Consider the following 16,372-nt stretch of genomic DNA (forward strand, 5'->3'; position numbering starts at 1 on the left):
AAATGAAAGGAAAAGCCATATTATCATAAAGTTAAAATGTAACTTTAATGCCATCTACTGCATATAAATAAAGGTTCCCCTAAATGTAATCTTTTGTTTAAGTAAATATACATTTTCCTATTTTCTCTTTTTTTATGTTAAAATTAACAAGGTAGTATTAATAGTATTTAAGGTAGCTGAATAAAAAGACACAGATTTCTTAACTCTTAATTCAAATCCACCAGGTGGCAGTAGTTTTTATCCACAAGTTTCATGAAAACTTTAACATTTGTAAAAATCATAGAATTACAGCATGTTGGAGGTGGCTGGTCTTGATTCCAGCCTCAGCCTTTTTCAAATGATGCACAAACACAGACACATTCTTCTAGCAAGTACTCATGCTTGCCAACACAGGTCAGTACTACTTCATACCCTACTTCATTTTTTACATTCTCATTTAAATAGGGTATAAATATTTGTTAGAATGTGGGGAAATTATGTAATATTTAATATTGTGTATCCCATTTTATTGAATGAATTTTTATTCCATGGGATACAAATGTGAAATGTTTTTAGAATTTGCCAATATTAAACTGTTTTTGACCTACAAAAGTGAATATTTCATATATTCCAACCTAATACTTTATTTCTTGCTGCCAACCATGCTCTGTTAGAACTCCCTTACCTACTTTATAGAGCCTTGTTTGTCAAAGTGTGGTCCTCAAATCAGCAGCATCCCCAGGGAGCCTGTTAGAAATGTAGAATTTCTGGTCCCATCCCAGACTAACTGAATTGGAATTTTTGTTTTAATGAGATCTTTAGGTGATTAAGCAGTACTGGGTAGCAGACCCCTTAAAGACATCTTGAGCAGATTCTTTAACTCTTCTTTCAAAATTTCGTTATTAAAAGTCTGTCTGGTTTAAAGTCCAATCTCAGTTCCGAGGCAAGTGTTCTCTGGCTGAACTTGCGACTCAGGAACTCTGAAGATGGAAAGTAGAGTTTGTTTTTGGCCAATTATTTCCCTCTCTTTTCATGGTCCATTCCCTCTGGTATTGGAAACTGGGAGGGAGATTAGGGAAGAAAGGGATAAGTTTTTCTTAACTGGGTAAGTACAATCCATATTGCATCTAAATGCTCACTCTAACGAGCACACTGAGTTCTCCTAGAAACTCTGAGGCAGCCTCTCCATGGTAAAGCTCCTTGACATGAGAGATCAGTTTGCAGAGTGCCCTCTGTTTTGATCTCTCTCCGTTCCCACTCCTAGAAGTACACCCAGCTGCTAGCTGCTAGAATTTCTTTTCCCCTTATGTGTCAAGACGTTTCAAATCTGGTTGGTACTTTCTACACATCATTGATGGACCCAGGAGAAACTTATACATCCTTGCCATGCCAAGTTGTAGGAGTGCACGTTGCTTTCCTTTAACCCTCTTCCTGGCCATTTGTTTCTCTCCAAGTTTCTGTCTTCTTGTTTATGTAGATGTAGGGCATATCAACAAATCCATAAGGCATGAGATGCCAGTCTCTTCTCTAGCTGATTCTGTTGGAGCCTTGTTTACTTAACTCAGAATAGGTAAGTGAAAAATAGGAAAGGAAAAGCCATAGTACTCTCCAGGAATTTAGTTAAGACATGGCTCCAATGATTCTCTCATCCTCCTTTTCCCATATTCTCTGCTTATATTGCCTGAAAGTAGGGGTTGGAGGTTTTGACCATGTTGGGTCGTTTTGCCAGCTTTTAGTCCTGGCTAAAGGAGTAAGTTATCTGGCCCCAAATGTTGGCAGCTATTTAGAGGATGAGTACTTCATGTTCTTTGTTCCCATTTTGAACTTCACTCAGCAGCCTCTTATTTAGGTGTTAGCTGTGTCCGTTACAATATTACATATTCTTGTGGGTACTCAAATAGTTACTAACACAGTACTTAGTGTTTCACTGTTTTCAGTTTCTCTCTCCTTTGCACTTTAATACACATTGCTAAGTTTACCTCTTGACAACACTGTAATCTGCCTACAATCTTAATTTAGGATATAAGAATGAGCCTAAAAATCTTCTAGCATGTTTTATCTCTCATGTCATTCATTCATTCAGTTTAACTCAAGTACTGAAATGGATGCTGCATATGCAGGGGTGAACACAACACATGGTTCTTGCCTCCTGGAATTTACCATGTGATGGTGGTGGTGGTTGGGTGGGGAAGATAGTTAATAGATAAGAAAACAAATATCAAAAAAAAAAAAAATAGTGAGTGCGCTAATAGAGAATAACTGTGGGTACTGGGTGGGGGACATGTGAGAGTTATAAGGGAGACCTCCTAAATAGGATAGTTAGAACTTTGAGACATGAAGATTGAGGAGGAGTCAGCCATGAGAAAAGGTAAGAGGGTGGTCCAGTCAAGGGCACACCATGTGCCAAAGCCTGAGAATACAGAGAGATTAGCAAGGAACTGAAGGAAGTTTCTGGGTGGAAGTGTTATGAAAAAGAGAAAATGGTAGGACATGAGGTTAGAGAGGTAGCAGGGGCCAGATCAAACAGGGTATTATGACCATGATTAGGCTAGGGGACAAACTTAGGGTCTATGAAACTATGAGGCAGGATTTTTGTTTTAGGGAGAAGTGCAATCTCGTAGTTGGAAAAGTTATCAAAAATATCTGATACAGTTTTCTTCTTGGAGAGATATGGGGAGAAAGGGAAGTTGTGAACTGAGCCATGAGAAATGCTCAAGCAGTGGCAGAGGACTGAGCAGAAAAACGGGAGTATCAACAGGTCTTGGTAAATGATTAAATACAGAAAGTGAGAGAGGAGGGAGTCAAACACGAACATGATTTGTTCCTAGTGACTAAGAGGACAGTGGAATCATTAAAAAGGGCAAAGGTATTTTTGAAGATATGTGTTCTAGATGATGGAGAATAAGAGGGATCACCTTCTCTAGAATAAAATCCAAACGGCCACAACCTGGGAAAAGCATTTAAACCCTCTTGTCTGGCTGCAACCTACTTTATCGGTATTATTAATCTTGCCTCCTCTCTTGCTACCAGTATGTTGTTACCATCACAAGTGACAGAAAACCTCTCATTTGTTTTAGCGATAAAATAAACACATGAAAGGATTTATTGACCAATTTAGCTGACATTTCTGGAATTATCTAGTCCTCGTTGGATTCAGGGCATCAAACATGCCCCAGGCCACATCTCCATTTTGAATCTGCCTTTTTTTTTTTTTTTTCACACAGCCTTCTCTCTCAGAATCTATTGAGTAGGAAGATGGCTTTAGGCCTCCATTTTTTCAGACTTATATTCATTGGAAAAGAGTGAGCACCCTTCTTGGTTAAGTTATGGCCAAAGGCAGAGGATTAACTCAAATATGTTTTCCCCTGGAGTCCTGCCCCAGCCATAGGGACTGAGAGTGAAGAAAGGATAGCTCTTCAAAGGAAATTATCAGAATAGGGAATAAAAGCTAAGCAGGAAAATATGTCTAGTAAAATCTTGTCTGCTATATAATGGAGTAAGTTAGCAAATCATGTTTTCCCACTCTGGACAGAAAAATCCGCAGGTGAATGATCTGAATAAGTTCCTCAATTTTGATGTTCTTTTTCTCTAGAGCACACAGCTAGAATTTGAAATGTTTATTGAGATGAATGTTAGCTTGAAGAATTTTATAGCCAAAAGTTTTATTTTTTGAAACAAGAAAATGGCTTCTATTTCATATCCAAAGGACATTCATTAAAATATGAAAACTAGGAATTTTAGGAGTGTAAAGACCTTTTTTCCAATCACTTTCAGCTACTTAATGTGCCTTCCTATGTGGACCAAGGGTGTCTTCACATCAAGGAAAGTAAGTTCTCCCTAAGACAAGTGGGAGGTAGTCACGTTTTTCTAACAAGGGAAGCGGTGCAAATTAGGGTCCTGGTGTATCCCCACTGCTTCATCCATCCTTCTTCATACTTCCTTAAAGGCCAGGTGAGAAACTCCAAATGGGCACATCCGGACCTTCTTTTGCCTCCCTACTCCTGCCAAGGGCGCTCGTCCTGTCTCCCCAGGCCCACCCTCCAGTAAGAAGCGACCCAAACAGTGCACCTCCAGGAGAGGGGAAAGGATAGCTCTGGCGGTCCAGGCACCTTCGAAAATCCCCTCTTCCAGTCCCTGGAGAGGAAACGCAAGTGACGTTGAAAGAAAAATTTTCTTTTCCTGGCGTCGTCAAAGTAATCCGCTTTTCAAGGGAGAGATGGCACCCTTTTTGGCTTCTGGATCCCTCATGTAAGAACTCTTCTTCCTCCTCCTCGCTCCCTGCATCCAGGGTGAGAAAGCCAAAGCCGCCCCTACCTAACGCTAACGCTCCCCGGACCAGCCGCTCCCTCCCAGACCAGGCCCCGGCTCCCCGGCTTTCCAGTAACCCGTGCGGGGAAGGGGGCGCCAGGGAGTTCGCGGTTTCCCTCTGCGCCCGGCGGCGGCGTCGGAGCTCGCACACGCGCGGCCAAGGGAGTCGAAGTCTTCAGCGCCCGGGATCCCCTCCGCAGCTCCGCGCCACCTAACGGAGCAAGCCGCATGCGCACCGAGACGCGCCGGGGAAAGGGAGAGTGAAGGGAGGGGCGAACGCAGAGCGCCGGCCGTCGGAGTCCGCGGGGATCACTGACGACGCATGCGTCGGGAGGGAGCGCAATCACAGACTCGGCTTGCGGCTACCGGCTTATAAAAGGAAACCCCCGAGAGCAAGAGCGCGAAGAAAATCTGGCCGCTGACGCGTGCGCGCTCCCGGTGAGTGGCGCCCCACCGGTGGGCCCAGGGCCTGGCGTCCGCCGGTAGGCTCGTCTGGACGGCGCATGCGTGCTCCCTGTGCCGGTGGAGGAGGGGAAGGGAAGGGAGGGGGAGGAGGAGCGGGCGGCAGTAGCGGTGAATGTTTTTGGGGTGGGTGGGGGGCGCCATTCAGCCCCAGGTGCTGCTCGTGCTGGGAGCCTCGGCGTCTCCCGGACGCAGCTGGGCTGTTAGTTCCGAGTCACCTCAGGTAGACACGGGGGTGGGGGAAGGAAGAAGCCGGAGCCGCCGCAAGCCACACGGTGAGGGCGCGGGGAAGGGGAGGGAGTGGGGAGGGGGCGGCCTGTGTGGGGCCAGGGGGCGGCGGCCAGGGGAGGGGCAGGTGGGCGCTGAAGCCCAAGTTTTGCCTGTCGCCCTAATGTGTCTTTTCTCGGGAGTTGGGGCGGAGGCCCGCCCCGGTGGCGGGGCCCTCCTGGACCGCCGGGGTTACCTGCGGGCCAGGGGCGGGATTGGGGTGCCCGGCGGCGCCGGGTGGCCGGAGCGCACCCAGGGGCAGGGTCCGATTCGAGCCGCAGAGCGGCGGGGAAAGCCCGAAACCCGGTGCAGAGAGGGCTTTCGCTGGGGACCCGCTAGGCCTTGTGACCCACTTTATTCCTGTCACAACTCGGGCACGTTTGGAGCGGCGCCCAATGGGGCGCCGGGGCGGCCAGCTCCTCCGGGGAACCCCCGCCCTCCCGACGCCCGGCCCGCGCGCGGAGGTCCGCAGTCCGTGCGGCGGTTGCCGCCGCCGGTGGGCTCGTCCCGTTAGTGGTCGCGGTTCCGGGTCTCGGTCCCCGGGGAGCGCGCGGCTCGGCGCCTCCGACTCGGGCAACTGCGGGGTTTCGAGGGCTCCTCGCGCAGCGCCGGGTCTTTCTAACCTTCGTCCACCCGCGCCTGCCCACTCGCTGTCACCGCCGCGGCTGGCTTATGGATCCCTTTCCGTTTAAGAAGCCGGGGTCTGTAGCTGGTCCTGGCGCTCTGGCCCCTGGAGTGTAATTTCCAGCACGTAGCGTCGCAGAGCGTACATTCTTGAGTGTGTTTTCGCTGGTGTAGAAGTCGTCCTGTTGATAATAGCAGAATCCTGAAAGGTAAAGAAGCCTTGGCCTCTGACCTGGCAGGTGAAAGATTGAATCAGGTGGCGGTTTCTTATTAGAATGCCCGCTATACGACTTAAAGGCTTTCTAACTTTTTTTTTAATCAATGTTTTTTTACAGTGAAAGAAAAGCACAAGAAGTAAAGAACTTTTACAGTCAGTGTTGATTTGGTTATTACGTTGATCCCCTGAATCAAAAAAAGGTAATTTCATTTGAAGACTGCGTCCTAATTTGTAGTGATTTTTATTTCATTTTAAGTGGTAAGAGGAGAAAATTTTGCAGCGTTTTTCCTCTTCTACCTGGTTGAAAAACAAACGTTCTAAAAAGGATGTAATTAAGACAGTGTGTTGCTTTCTCTGTTTTAAGACCTTGTTGGGGTGGGGGAGAAACTAACTCAGGTGTTAGTAGTTGACTGAATAGACTGTCATTAAAGGTAGGCCTGAAGAAGATAGATGAAAGTGGTGGTAGAACTAGTCGTGATCAGCTATAAAAAAAAAGAATGAGGAAGCTTTCTGCGTACTGACATGGGAAGATCTCCGGAATATGTTATAAAAGTGAAATAAACAAGACGTAGGACGGTGTGCTCCTTTGTGTGTTAAGGGGGCAGGTGTGGAGTAAGAATACAAGCCTGTGTTTGCTTTTCTAAGTGTAAAGAAACACTGGGAGGATACTGGAAAACTAGTAAGAGTAGGGGAGGAGAAGTAAGTGGCCTGGGGAGGGGAGGGTGGGAAATGACATGTACACTGTGTATGTCTTTGTATTTTGAAATATTTGTAACTATATTCTGGATTCATAGACTAGATTAAGCAAGAATCCTCCTCGCCAAAATAATTTGCTATGTAGTTTTTGTCTGATGCTTTTGTCTCTCCTAATTTATGGTGATTTTGACCATTTTCAATATGGCTTTTAAAAATGTTTTTTAGGAAAATGAACTAAAATTGAAAGAAAGTTTAAGTTTGGCTATCTATACTTCGGTTTTTAAGATGCTGAAGTCACAGACAAATTTAACTTTTAAGGACATTTAGTCATATTTTGCTTTGCTAAAACAGTATATTATTTACATTTGGCATTGTGGCTGGATTATGCTGTTTTCATAGCATAGTTTGTCCTCGCTTCCTTTTCTTTCAGGAGTCATAGTTGTAGAAAATTTTACTTTTACCTTTTTTAACCCCAAAATTGTCATGACAAGCAGCTGGAGAATATGAACATTCCATTAAAATGAAAATAGAATTGGTTGTCCAGGTAGTTTGCTTTTCATATTGGGATATGCTTTTCTCAAGACACGACCCTCAGCGATATGTAAATTTATATGTGTGTGTGTATATATATAGAGAGAGTACTGCTTATGAAGCATTAAAACTGAGAGGCAGTGTTCTGTTGGTCCAAAGAGCTACAGTTTTTTTAATGACTTATAGATTGCTGAAAATAGTATATAATTTTAGGGGGAGGGTGCTCAGAGTCCTTCTGTTGGCTAATATTATATAATCAAAGTAGTCAGTGTTGAGTAGTGTGTGACAGTTGCTGTGGCCATTTTTGTTGTGTTACCAGCATTTCTTTTTATTTTGCAGGATAGAATATTTGTGTTATTTCTGTTTGATCTGTAGATCTCTAGTAGCCAAACTTCTGCAGATGGCATTTATTTTTTATTTGAATTCCATGTGGGTCTGTTCAGTCTTTTTGAAAAAAAAATCACATTTCAAAATTTTACTTACAGTTTTGCTTTTAAAATTATAGACGTGAATCAATGTCCATGAAAAATTAATACAATGTATATAGAATAAGTGAAAATGCCCTTTGCATGCTTCCACTTCTATCTCACATCTCTCCCCAGAGACAAGTACTGTTAACGTTGTATAACCTTCTAGTTCTTTTTCTGGTTATTTACAAACGTAGACTTTCAATTTTGAAAACTGAATTGTCATGATTGATTGTCTGCTTTGTCATTATGCCTCTGCTGTAGGCTCTTATACTATCCCCAGGACAGGCAGATGACCTGGAGTATGTCAAAAAGTTTTACATCTGGTATACATCTTAGAACATTCTCGTATTTTCCCTTGTAGGGGACACTTGGTTTGGGGTACATTTACACAGTTTGTAGTGAGGTCTTACTGGCATGAACTGTATCTGGTGTAGATTGACATCAGCTGTAAGACTTCGAGCCTGGCTTTTATAGGGCTCTTTGAGGTCCTCATTCTAGGTTTTTCTTTGAGTTTTGACATGTTCAGTAGCACACAGGTGAAACTTTGATTTTACTCTTCTGTACTTGCAGACCACTAGGAAGCCTCTTAGATTGCATCAGCCTCTCCAGGTCCTCTGAAGGGAACTTAGGTAGGCTCTGTCCTTAAGAGACATTGATTGACTTGGGATAGAATCTAGCCTTTGAAGGGGAAATGGGAGGTGTTTTTATCTGGTTTGTGCTTTACTAACAGAAAACAAGTAGTATGCACACCCCCATCTACCCCCATTGCCTCCTGCAGACAGAACACTACCTTTCTAAGAGTTCTAGAGTTTTTTGTTGTTGTTGTTTGTTTTTATTTTTATTTTTTAACCAAGTTGCAAGTAATTACCAAGACTTAATCTTTTTAGGTGATAAGAGTCTGCAGAAAGTTGAGTATTAGTCAAGACTCTTTATTAAGCTATGTGAGATACATAGATTCACTACAATTGACCCTGCCCTCAGTGGGTTTGAAATCTAGGATGGTTAAAAGAATATGTGAGTAAAGATTATAACACAAGATAGGAAATGATAGATTCCTGAAAATATACATAAAATTTGTAAGGATGAAACTTTCCAGCTTTCTGTTTTTGGGAGCATGGGGTTTGGAGGGAGAGTAGATATCTCAGCACTTTAAATAGTTAAGAAAGGATGGAACAAACTTAGAAAACTCAACTCTTAGCTCTTAAGGGTAAGAAAGTAAAAAGTTGTGTCCTCATAGCAGGCATTTATGACACTAATTGATAGTTGTTTATTTTTGTTTGTTTTTTACTTTATCCCACTGGAAAACACTGTATAATCTTTTATTTGATAATTATAATACAGCCTGTCTTAGATTTCAGGATTTTAGAAATATTAGGAAATTTAATTCTGCCGGTTAACTATTGTCTACCATCTAATATGTCAGGCAGTGGTAGTATTGAAAGTAAATTATTTTTTCCTCAAAGCACATATTTAATGTATCCTCTCCCCCACATTTTTACTTCTGATACTGTGTCAAATAAAATATTTATTTGCTGTAAATATTTTAAACTATGAAAGCAAACTGTGGTGAAGAATCAAAGTTCCACATTACAGCAAAACTACCCTTTATTGTTTATGTTTCCTTTAACTTCTTTGCAGATGCATAAAGTAAAAAAATTTTTAAAGTGCGGTTTTTTTTGTAGATATTGTACCAGTGGACATTGCATTTTCTCCTTTTCTGAACCTAAACTTCTAGGTGGAGTTGTATGAATTATAGAATACTTTCAAGTGTCAGAGCAATTTAATTCTTACTAATTGACTAATTATTATAATGGCTTTACAACCATTTGTTAGTCATTTTTATAGCTGTTAGCTGTAACTTCTGTGAATTAGGTGGGTAAGAGATTCTTGTTTTTCTCCATGTTTATGATTTTGCAAATGTTAAATTACCTGAACTTATCCTAGTGAGTATAGTATCAACTCTGAGTTACTGTTTTAGGCGTGTGTTTCTCAAAGATGTAGTTCTGCTTATTAAGTCATAGAAGTCTACAGAAAGGAATCACTTGTACAAAAAAATTTTATGAAATTTTTTTTTTACTTTTATAGGGTATTGTTTAGAATGTGACTTGCTTTTTGTTTTTCAGAAATCTTTTGTTTTCATTTTTACATTAATAAGATTCAATAGTAAGACAAAAATTCCTATCTTTTTCATAGTTCACATTTAATCAGATACTTAAATTTTTAATTTTTACCCAGAAAAGTAGTAGAAAATGAAAATACAGATTGATTCATGTTCAAGGTTTTGTATTTAAAAAATAAAACACAAATGGGTGTTGCACCAAAGAGGGTTAAACCATATATACCTACCTAAGAATTTATCATTTGTGGCTGTAATATAGTTTCTTTCTTAATTTCTTTCCTCCCAGGTATAAAAGTATTGTATCCCTAATGTAGAGAACTTGGGAAAACACAAAGAGCATGAATTAAATCGTTAGATTGTCACTGGGATTCCCACAACCACAAGATGCCATTGTTAATCTTCTAGAATGTCTTCTCCCTGCATTTTTTTTTGGCCATTATGTAAGTATATGTACACTTACAGATATATGATGTTTACAGAATGGGCTCATAATACATCTTCTGTAGTGCAAACTATTCTATTCACTTAACAGTGAATCTTGAACATTTTTATGTCAGTATTTTTCTACATTTTTTAATAGCTATGTAGTATTTTCATCTATGTTTGTGTAACAGTTTCCTTACTGATCTTTTTCTGTTGGACACACGTTTTCAGTTTTTAAAATTATAAATAATGGTGTCATTTAGAAGTGACAGCATTAGGAATCAGGTAGAGTTGATACCTGAAAAAAATTTCAGTAAGATAGTCTTTAGAAGAATTAGAATTCAAGTAGAATCACACTGAATTTGTATTAATGTCCAGATTAAACAAATTTTGTGCTTCTTGTTGAAAAATATGGTGACAAATTACCTAGTAATGATCCATAGTAATGAAGAATCCAAGAGTTTTATACTGATATATTTTCTTTCTAAGATAGGTTTAACTTTGAATTGTATTAAAGTAACTTTACATTTCAAGAGCATAAATTATTTGAATAGCAATGCTCTTGAACAAGCCTTCTAGGTAGTGTGGGAATCTATGAAGCAGTCTGCACACACTCAGTTAAAAATTGAGCTATAGTGTTTTTTTGTTGTTTTTGTTTTTTTTTCTTTTTACAGTGGAACAGAGAGTTTGTTTGATTGCTTCAAAAACTTCCTTAAAAGGAAAATCTAAATACCAAGAAAGAATCCTTTCACCCCAAAAAATTGACATTACTTTTTTATAGGGCTTCGGTGACATTTTATTCTACTCCTAGATATCTTTAATCCTCCAATGTAAATAGGGGAGAGAAACTATTATGTTAAACTATTTTCAGGAGAAATAGATACGATCTTAAAGTTGTATGCAATAGTTTTAATGTGCCTTCTCTTGTCTGTTTTTGAAAGTTAACGTTTTCTCAGGTTTCTGTGACTGTTCTTTTGATGGTGATTGCCTTTTACTTTTTTCTTTTATTATGAAAAAAGGAAGTTTTGTATTTATATAGAGAGTTTGGGAGTACTTAACCTTTTTATATGACTTACAACAGAGAAAAAGTTATTAGAAAATGTTACCAAGATAACATGGTGTTGAGTAATTCTTTGAAATTCCTTTGCCATGTACAGTTTTGAAAAACTGCTGACTGGTTTTCTTATATGTTGACACTTACATTTTAGTTGAAATAATATTAGAAGTTATTTAGGAAAAACCCCACAAATTAAAATGAAAAATGTTAGAACTAATTTTATTTTACAACTTTAACTTAGATAGTTCTATAGAAACTTCATAAATTTTTATTAGAAACAAGAAGAGAAATGAGAGAAACATTAGTTAATGGAACAAGCTATTTGCAGCTCTTACCTGATAATTTTTGTCTCCATCAGAAATTGTGATAATATTGTATATTTGTAATTATAAATGTCTGTTTCACCAGGAGAGTTTATTGTATGAAACAAGTTTACATTAGCCTTTTTTTAGACTTGATCAGATTCTTCTGTTTTCTGTTGTCTCTTACTTTGTTGGGGCTGATCATTATTCACATTTGTGATTTGATTTTTTTCTTTTGAAAATAGTTTTATGGTTTATATAAAAATGAATCTTGCTCCTTGGAAAAGAGTTAAAGTACCAAAAACTACAAAGAAGATCTATGATGAAAAAAATCACCCAAAATCTGGGGGATAAAGCTCTTTAATATTTTTTTCAACATTTTCTAAGGCATTCGGTGTGTGTGAGTGTGTGTGTGTACATGTTACAATTTTATAACAAGTGGAATATATGCAGTTTTATAAACTACTTTTTTTTTCTTCATCATGTTTTCTGGATGTCCTTGCCTATAAATTCAGATTTTCATTTTTATCTAGTCTTAGTCTTTTCCTTTGATGTTTTCAGTTGACCCGTGAGCAACATGGGGGTTAGGGGCATTGACCCTCTTTGCTGCTGAAAATGTCAAAAATCCACTTATAGTTGGCCCCTCCGTGGTTCCTCTGTATGCTTTATAGTCATAGAGCTTTCTGAATCTGTACCTTAATGCCTTTTAGTTTTGGAAAGTTCTCTCATTATCTCTTCAATTATTGCCTCTGCTCTCTCTTCCTTTTTGGATTCTAATTTAAACATTTGTTACACCCTGTCAGCATGTTTCACATGTCTCTTAAATTTTTTTTTCTCTTGCTATACTTCAGTTTGAGTATCTTCTAATGACCTATCTTACAGTACACCAAAAACTGTCTTCTTTTTTCTCCAAGCCAGTGTATTGTGCTCTTCATTTTATATTGTAACTTTTGAGTTCTGGAACATCCATTTGATCCTATTTTATGGGTTTTTAATAGACTCCAACTCTCTTGAACTAATTGATTATAATTATTTAAGTGCTTGTCTATTAATTACAATATCTGCATCGTCCATTGGTTTGCTTACATTGTTTTTCTATTGGTTGTTCATCCTGTAGTTGTATGGGTCTGTCTCTTCACATATATGCTAAATTTCTCAAGGAATTGTCCATTTCATCTAAATTGTTGAATTTATTAGTAATTTATGATATTTATAATCTTTTATCCTTTAAATAGCTATAGAATATATCATGAGTCTCATATCTGTATAATATGCAGAGATTTGGTATCATTCCTGATACTGGTAATTTGTGTCTTCATTTTCCTTATCAATCTGGCTTGAGATTTATTGATTTTGTTAAGATTCTCAAAGAATCAGCTTTTGTTTTAACCAATTTCCTCTAGTTTTCCTGTGTTTTATTTTCTTATTTCTGCTCTGATCTTTATTAATTCCTTTCATTAACTTACTTTGGTTTTAGTTTGTTTTCTTTTTCTAGTTTCTTAAGGTAGAAGGTGAGATCATTAATTTGTGACCTTTTTCTCCTAATATATGTGTGCTATAAATTTTCCTCTAAATATTGCTTACAAATTCTGAAATATACATTTTTTATTTTCATCTAGTTCAAAATACTTTATAATTTCTTTTCTGATGTCTTGTTTGGCCTATAGATTATTTAGAAGTGTATTATTTAGTTTCCAAATATTTGAGGATTTTCAGGAGATCTGTCTGCTAAGTTAATTCCATTGTGATGAAAACATACATTTATGACGAATCCTTTTAAATTTATTGAGATTTGCTTTATAACCCAGAATATGGTCTATTTTGGTAAATGCTTCATGAGCAGTTGAAAATTATGTGTATTCTGTTGTTGGATGGAGTGCCCTATAAATGTCAATTAGGTCAAGTTGGCTGTTTTTGTTTGTCTTGTAATTTTTGATTGAATGCCAGACATGTGCATTAAAAAAACCAAAATAACAAGCATTACCAAGTATGTTGTGCCAGAATGTGTTCACCTTTTCTTCTACACAGTAAAATAAGGAGCCAGTCACCTTAATTTATATGGAGGCTGGGTTGTTGTTTGAGTGGTTTGGTGGTACTCATCTTTGAAGCTAATCAGAAAATACAGAGGCATGTTATCTATAATTGTGGAGATAAATATGAAAACTATAAAAAATAGGTGAAAGAGATTGCTTCTTGGTAACAGGACTGCAGTTGTTTTTTTAAAACCATGTGCATGTATTACACCAATAACATGCATGTTCTAAGAAACTAATAGGATGTATAAACAAAAGCAGCCTATAAACTGTCTTTGCATGATAGCTTCTTATCCAGTAAATGTTAGTGTAACTTTATTCCTTTGCATAAAGTGAAAAACACTCTAGTTTATTTTAGATTTTATTACAATTAATTTATTCTGAAAGTATTAAAATTTTTTCTCAGGCACCAGTTCTCTTCCACTTAGCAATGAGGATAGCAGGCAGCTCTCTGTGACTTTGGACATATATTACATATCTTTTTTTTTTTGACTTTATTTTTTTAATTGATTTATAATCATTTTGCTATTACATATCTTTAATGGACAAAAATATTTAATTTGATTTCAGTAGTCAATAAAAGATTCATCCAAAATATTTGGAGCACTTTAAGATTTTAATCTAAATAAACATCTTTCAAACATCAAAAGGGTCAGGAGATAAAAATCAAAACCTGTATTTACAGCCCCTGAAGACTTATGATATATTTCAAAGGCAATTTCTCTTGGAATTTCTAGGGAACATTTTAAATATAAGAGTGACAGCTTTAACAAGGCCATATGGCAAATAATTATATGAAAGTTTTACTGTTTATATAATGAAGGTATTGGTTATTTAGGATACCATTTATATTATATTATTTATTCATAACGTGTTGCTTTGGTTATTGCTGTGGTTATTTATTTTCAGAACTATATTTTATCTTTTTTGCAGATTCACTATGTGAGAGGAGCAATAGATAAGGGTTAGGGCAAAAGAGAAGGAGGTTTTGAACTGTCATTTGAGACTATCACTTGAAAGCATATAGGCAGACTAGTTCACATTGTTTGTTGAATGTGTACAGTACTTGATTTTCACTTTCCCAAATAGACTGGCCAAGCTGGTTTTTACAGTTTGACACTCTGAAACTGTCAGTATATTGTAGTTTGATGATTCAAGTAATTTTGTACATAAATAAGAACATTAAACATATAGGGATTAAATCTAAACATTTATCTTAGAGGAAAACATCAAATCATCAGAAGGACCAAAAATAAATCCCCAGTGAGGTGGAAGATATAGGGAGTATGGTGTTACTAATTTATTTTTATAATAATTGTAGAGTCTTGGTCTCCAAATACTATTTTCAACATTTTAAAATTCAGTGTTTTAGAAATAACGTTAGGATACTTTTCTGTCTTAGAATGTAATTTAAATCATCGTAATGGCTAAAGAGCTTTATGATTATACTTAAATCAATTATAAGGAGCTTGCTGAAAATGTGGGAGATTGGAGACTTGTTTATTGACTTTAAGATACAGTATAAAATTTTTTTAAATAGGTCCATGATATTTTCTTGTTTGCCTTTGTCCTAAAACATTAATGCATGTTATAAAAAAAAAAATCCAGTAGTAATGAAATGTTCTAAAAATGTGTTTGTCACTAAACCTAGGTGTACCACAGTAAGATTACCAGCCCTAAAATAATTACTTTAATAATATAGTTTACAGTATGCAGCAGGGGTCTGATGAAGCACCATTGGAACAATACCCAACCTGAAACAAGTGCTTTTTCTATTCTTTCAACTGTCATCTAGCCATATGTTTGTATAGATTAGAAGAGGGTATCTCTTCATCTTTAGGGCTCCCTCTGTCCCTCTCTACCTTTTGCTGAAAGCCCTGACATTTTGAAATTGTCTAGAGATGTTACTAGTGAGTACTTTTCTATAGATATTATGAGAATAAAAGTGAAAATGTTATGTTCCTAACATAAGCCATAGTTTCTAATGGTAGGGACTTTGTCTTGTTAAATCATATAACCCTAGTACGTAAAGTGCCTGGCCATAGTGTATACTCAATAATTTTTGAACATAAGGAAGTGCAGAAACTACTAATGTATCCATTATTTATACGTATGTGTATATGTACATATTTTGCAAATATTTTGACATTATTGTATATAACAATAGCCCTGCAATTTATCTTTCCATCTAAAAGAAAATTTAGTTGACTGTAATCCAGTTAGACTGTAAACTCCTTAAGGAGTTTGAGATTAACTTCATACCACTGAAATACTAAACTGTAGATGGGAGTATTATTCCACATTATAATCTAGTTGCCCAAATGTAAATTCTCAAATTTGTACCAACTGAGAGTTCTCACTCATACTAACTTACTAATCAGCCACTTAAGAAAATTAATGCTCTGGCAGCTTTATTTGGTCAAACACATTTTATTTAAGTAGTAAGATATAAACCATATGTTTACAACTTTATTTTTAAGTTTCTAGAATCTTTAATTATTAAAGATTAGCAGTTATACACAATATTATCATCAGCGTATATAAGATTTTATCATTGGACTAAATTGGCAGCATAGGAATTTCTGGTGCTCATCCTTTGCCAAGTCATCAGTTTTGCTCCTGCAAACCCAGGCCCCATCTTGCTCCGGTGCCTGTCAGCCCTAGTGGCCCCAGGCAGCTCCTGTAACTCCTCAGCTCCAGACTCCGAGAGTCCTAGTAAACCTAGTCTTTACAACATGCGTGTAAACCCTGATCCATTGTAGCACTAGTCAGCTCCTGTGAACTCAGGCTGCAGGCTCACCCTGGTGCTGGCCAACTTCTATGGCACCAGGCTCTCAGAAGGCTCCTGAGAACCTGTGCTTCCAACTTACCTCAGTATTGGCTG

At 37.9% G+C, this 16,372-nt stretch overlaps 1 protein-coding gene across 12 annotated transcripts in view; it reads left to right on the forward strand.

The window, feature by feature from the left end:
- Positions 1 to 4,541: 4,541 nt before the first annotated feature.
- Positions 4,542 to 16,372, forward strand: part of CLOCK (clock circadian regulator) — a 112,285-nt gene continuing 100,454 nt past the window's right edge. For 7 of the 12 annotated variants that reach the window (XM_031434363.2, XM_064486466.1, XM_064486471.1 and 4 more), the window contains exons 1-3: positions 4,840 to 5,024; positions 5,976 to 6,057; positions 9,960 to 10,113. The gene's annotated coding sequence lies outside the window, so the exon portion shown is untranslated. Of the gene's footprint in view, positions 4,726 to 4,839; positions 5,025 to 5,975; positions 6,058 to 9,959; positions 10,114 to 16,372 lie in introns of those variants that run through there. The other 5 variants (XM_064486439.1, XM_064486441.1, XM_064486444.1 and 2 more) reach the window with 2 other exon arrangements.

The sequence above is a fragment of the Camelus dromedarius genome, chromosome 1 (assembly GCF_036321535.1).
Source record: "Camelus dromedarius isolate mCamDro1 chromosome 1, mCamDro1.pat, whole genome shotgun sequence".
In the NCBI taxonomy this organism is placed as follows: domain Eukaryota; kingdom Metazoa; phylum Chordata; class Mammalia; order Artiodactyla; family Camelidae; genus Camelus; species Camelus dromedarius.